Source organism: Corvus brachyrhynchos, unplaced genomic scaffold, assembly GCF_000691975.1.
Source record: "Corvus brachyrhynchos isolate BGI_N302 unplaced genomic scaffold, ASM69197v1 scaffold58, whole genome shotgun sequence".
NCBI lineage: Eukaryota > Metazoa > Chordata > Aves > Passeriformes > Corvidae > Corvus > Corvus brachyrhynchos.
Genome location: NW_008239539.1, coordinates 1,855,517 through 1,860,986, shown reverse-complemented (window position 1 = coordinate 1,860,986; position 5,470 = coordinate 1,855,517).

The following is a 5,470-nucleotide window of genomic DNA, read 5'->3' as shown; positions in this document are numbered from 1 at the left end:
TGCCGCCATCTTTGAGCGCCGGCGAGGCGGGAAAGGCGTGCCGAGCGCGCCCCCTGGCGGCGCGGAGGTGCCTCGCTCTGAGGGGACCCCGGAGAGGCGGCGGGACCGGGGCAATTACAGAGAAAGCGGTTAGTTAATTACAGCACTAGAGAGGGGTTAATTAATTACAGCGGTACCGGACACTCGTCCGTAGTGTTTCCTGCTAAATTTTAGCGTATCTCGAAGTCAGGGGTGATTTCAGGGCAGCCCCATTACCATCAATGCATGTGCTTGTCTTTATTTTGAATTCAGCTAAATCCCAACTAGATCTTCTCTGTATCTGAGTTAATACTCTACATATTCCTGTGATATCCCTCAGTTTGTTGTCTCAATCCCCGATCCTACCAGGTACTAAATCCCTTCAACATTTCCATCCCACTGGGTTCTCATACATGTACATAATAAAAAATTTCCACCTGTTTCCAGCTTACTGATCCCTGTTTTCTGGTGGAAATACGGAGCAAACAGAAGCCTCCTGACAGAAACGTTTGCCACGTTATCTTGGCACCACGGAAGTGACTGTACACCACGTTGAAAAAATCATTAAGTTGTACAAAAGTTTAAAACTAGGTCAGTTGTACTGGCCAAGAATCCAATAGGTGGTATCAAACAATGCAGAAAACAAATGGTATTTCTTCACTACAAACAGGGGTGAAGACACAAATGAAGGATGTTGGTGACCAGGGACAGGACCCAGGGAACAGCTGGAGCTGGGCCAGGGCAGGGTCAGGTTGGATATCAGGAAAGGTTCTTCCCCAGAGGGTGCTGGGCACTGCCCAGGCTCCCCAGGGAATGGGCACGGCCCCGAGGCTGCCAGAGCTCCAGGAGCGTTTGGACAGCGCTGCCAGGGATGCCCAGGGTGGGGTTGTTGGGGGGTCTGTGCAGGGCCAGGGGTTGGACTGGATGATCCCTGTGGGACCCTTCCAGCTCAGGACATTTCACAATTCCATGATTCTCTCTGCAGACCCTTGTGGCCACCCATCTGAATGGTATCCTGCTATTCCAGTTATGTTTCTTTGCCCCCTATGACAAAGCCAGATGTCAGATGTTGCATTTCCAGTGTAACTCTCCATACTGCCAAACAGCAAGTATGTGGTAACAATGAAACAATTGTTTCCTTTTAAAACATGTAACTAATTACAAGTGTGGGCAGACTGGTTCCGCAACAAAATAAAGCCTGGAATGTTTGCTCAAAGATTCTGCTCAGAATGCATCTTTTTCTACTGAGAAAGCATAGAAGCATAGGATATTCTGAGTGGGAAGGGACCCACAGGGATCATCCAGTCCAACTTCAGGCCCTGCACAGACACCCCAACAATCCCACCCTGGGCATCCCTGAGAGCGGTGTCCAAACACTTCTGGAGCTCTGGCAGCCTCGGGGCCATGCCCATTCCCTGGGGAGCCAAGGTTTCCTCAAGAAAAGCCCCACTGTCCCACACCCCTGTCCTGCTTTTACACATCCACCCCCGCCATGGCAGACACGCATCCATTCCAACCTGTAGGAGGTCTGATCTTTTGGGAATCCCTCATTTCAGTCCCTCCTACCTCACCTGACAGCTCCTTGCTGTGTATCATTTTAATGCAAAATGCAAATTGCTTCTCTGTTTACTTCCTTGAATAAAGTGCAAATATCCTGGCTGCAGTGGAATGAGGGACTGCTGGATTCTTGCAGGCTCTCAGGCGTAACGCCCCAACTCCGCACAGCTGGGCTTTCTGGCAGGTTATCAAACTACGTAAAATTACAAGTGTATCAGCTTTATGGATGCAGTGACTTTTCGTTTATGAAGGCAGAGTTGCAATAAAAGTCCTTTTGACCTTCAGAGCACTTAGCTGGAGAAGGATAAATAAGGTGCAGTCATCACTTCTGGCTGAGGCTCTGAAAACAGGGATGCACTTGAGAGAAATGCATTTTCAGAGACTACTGATCTCTGCCTGTATAATTTTTCATATTTATTGAATAGCAGTTCTGTTTTACAAAAGGCTTTTCCTGTCTCTTCTTCCTGAGCATTTCAGAAAGTTGGGAAATGCTGTTTGCATTTACTCTAGAAACAGTCTATTTGAGCTCCATCCCCAGTCCTCCTGCCCTCGATGGACTGCTGTGAGTGCAATAAACAGAGACAGAGCAGCCAAAATCCCTCTCACAAACGGAACTTCACTCATCCCAGAAGTCTCCAATTCAAATGTCTCGAGCAAATCTCATGACAACCTGCTGCTACCCTGGTTCCTCTTATTATCACATGATAGAAGTAGTACAAACCTTTTAAAACTTGCATTTGCACTGAAAAAATAACATGGAATATCCCAGTGACAAGTATTTGCACCAATCACACCTGCACTGTGGGGTACAGGCTAACAGCACTCACAAACTCAATATGACTCCAAAGGGCTCAGAGCACTGGCGCTGTGCTATATCATCATGGGATAAACCAGGGCCATTTTTAACAGCAAGGCAACCTGCTTCTTGTGTTTGTTCTCCTGTTTGCTCAGTTTCTAAAGCACAACCCCTGCCACAGCAGAGATGAAAGGAGCTGGCTGCAGAATAACCTCAATTTGGAAACAATTCCAGGTGGTCTGAAAGTCCACTGCAGGTGGCCCAGCACTGAGCCCATGGCCTGGTCTGGTGCTGCTGGGATGCCCCTGGGCTTTGCCCTGAAGATTAAAAGCCTGTGGTGTTTGAAGGTAGGACTGGCCCTAATGTTCCTCTAACAACCCCCATGCTCCAAAATATGAACTTAATGTTATTTAGTACCTGCAGTGGCATGAACTGTACACCTGCTCTACCTCATCTAATGTCAGCTGTTTCCCATAAACTTTTCACCAAGTCTTCCAACCTTCTTCTCTGAAGGGAAAATGCCACAGGATCACAGAATCAAGGAATAGTTTGGGTTGGAAAGAACCTTAAAGATAATCTCGTTCCAACCCACGGAATGAAAAGACCCTTTTAATACTCCTTTCTCCTCAACCACTCCAAACTCTGCACCCTTCTTGCAGCTGCTGCCTTTTAACCTCACCAGCTGCTTTTTATCTGCTTTATTCATTTTCTCCCAACCCAAAAAATCCCTAAGGAAGGAGCGAAGGAAAAATAAGCGACCTAGGAAATTTTTACACAACTTCCCAAAGACAATTTCTCCTGAATGGTTTGTATTGGCTTAGACAACTTTTCAGGCAGGTACAGGTTTAGGTTACAGAAATACATTTTCTATTTCCTTCCAAGGCATAGAAGAGGAAGGAGGGAGATAATCAGGAAAAGCAAAGCCAGTGTATATGGCTGATAACCACAGCCAAATTCAAATTAGTAATTGTTAGACAAGTTTTTTTCACAACAAAAAATTTGCAAATGGCAGGAAAATAATAAAATATTTCCTAATTGTGTTCATGCCCGAATTTTAGAGCTGGGCTGAACTTCAGGCTCAAGACAGAAGAATATTTGTCTTATATTCCAGTATATAATTGGAATTGGTATTAGATCTAGACATCAGCATGCACATTCCTCTCATGATAACAGAAAAAAATACCCACTGGCTGACCTCCACTGAGTGGGAAAAACAGAGATATTCTGACTTAGAGCCTGACTTAGACTTAAGTTAGAGTTGGGGTTGTGTCTTCATACCAAAGCTCAGCTGCTGAGATTCATTCGGCCCAGTGTGGTCGCAAGGTGTTTTCCCAGCCCCTGCACACACCCGTACTTTAGACCCTGCATTTTGGGGACAGGAATGTGTTTGTGACACGCCTGGAATGGAGACTGGTTATCTTTAACAGCAGGTAGTTATCTCCATTAGTGGGGAAATCATGTGTCGATGCAAAACAAACACTGGAATTCTGGCCACCCTTTCCTCTTTGAACAGTTCTGGAAAAACAAGTCCCTTGTACTCCACTTATCCTCAGTGTTAGTGAGGTGGAAGGAGCTGCTTTAGAGAGGAAAGCAAACTGCAAAGCAAATGCACTGTATGGAAAGGACAGACTATTCTGTTTTCAAACACTGCTTTGTTTTTCATTCCCGTTTGGGAGAGGTTTCTGTTCCCTGTGGATTTCCAAAGGTGACTTTTGGCCCAGGGATTCTACACTGCATGTTGTGATTCCAGACTCTCTTGTAGGCTTTAGAAAAGACATGGTGAGTTTGGGAACTGGATGGAATCTTCCCAGTGGAACCCTTGGTACATGATGATCCCTGTGAAAAGGTGACGGTGTTTGAGCGAAAGACCAAGCACAATCCTGAGTGAGCTCCCAGAGCACTCTATTCATGCTGAGTTTAGACCATGAAAACCACATTTAGACCACCCTGGAGTTCCACTGGACAGCTTGTTTCCAGCTGGAAACACAAGCAGGACATCTTCAGTTCTCCATGGCTGAATGAAACTGGAGGCATAACAAGCCATTAACTAAGATACTTTAATGCACTGGCTGGTCCTAAGGCGGAAACTGGAGGCATAACAAGCCATTAACTAAGATCCTTTAATGCACTGGCTTGTCCTAAGGCAGTTTTCTGGTTAATTTGTGACATAAAACTGCATTTTCCCACCTGCAAGATACCTGATACAGCAGCACATTTACCTGTACCAGGTGTGCTTATCCTGGGAAAGCTAAGGTATAATCCACTGGCTATGGAAACTCGGGGTTCTCCTCCTGCAATACGGCCTCAAGTTTGTGGCTCCACAGCCCCACTGCCCAAGGCACAGGGGAGATACCTGCCCTTGTACCGCATCATTTATGGAATCAAGGCCTGAAGAGAGCTGAGGAGGGACTTTGACAAGGTCATAGGACAAGGGGAATGGCTTCCCAGTGCCAGAGGGCAGGGTTGGATGGGGTATTGGGAAGGAATTGTTCCCTGCGAGGGTAGGGAGGCCCTGGCACAGGGGGCCCAGAGCAGCTGTGGCTGCCCCTGGATCCCTGGCAGTGTCCAAGGCCAGGTTGGACAGTGTCCAAGGCCAGGCTTGGAGAACCCTGGGACAGTGGAAGGTGTCCCTGCCATGGCAGGGGGTGGAACTGGGTTACTCTTAAGATCCCTTCCAACCTAAACAATTCCATGATTCTGTGATTTAGTTCTTTTAATCATGTATTTGACTTAGACATTTCTTGAAAGAGAAAATTCACAGATTTATAAACTACAGCTCATTTTCTTCCTAACTCTGTTAGCCATGGCGTACCACAGGATCCAGCAACTGAAGTTAAATTTAGGAAAACCCAGAGTTGCCTGAATGTACCATCATTCCCTCAGTGTAGTTATTTTTCCCTTCTGGAAAATGGACACAATCTTAATCCTCCGAAAGGGGATGACGGATCTGCAGTGGCTGTAGGGCCGTATGTACTGTGCTGTCCGGGACATGCGTGAGTGCCAGACGTGCTGTGGAGAAACAGCCGGATCCTCGGAGAGAGTCCCTGCCTGAGCGCTATCCCGGATTCCCGGCCCGTATCCCTGTGGGAGGGCTATACC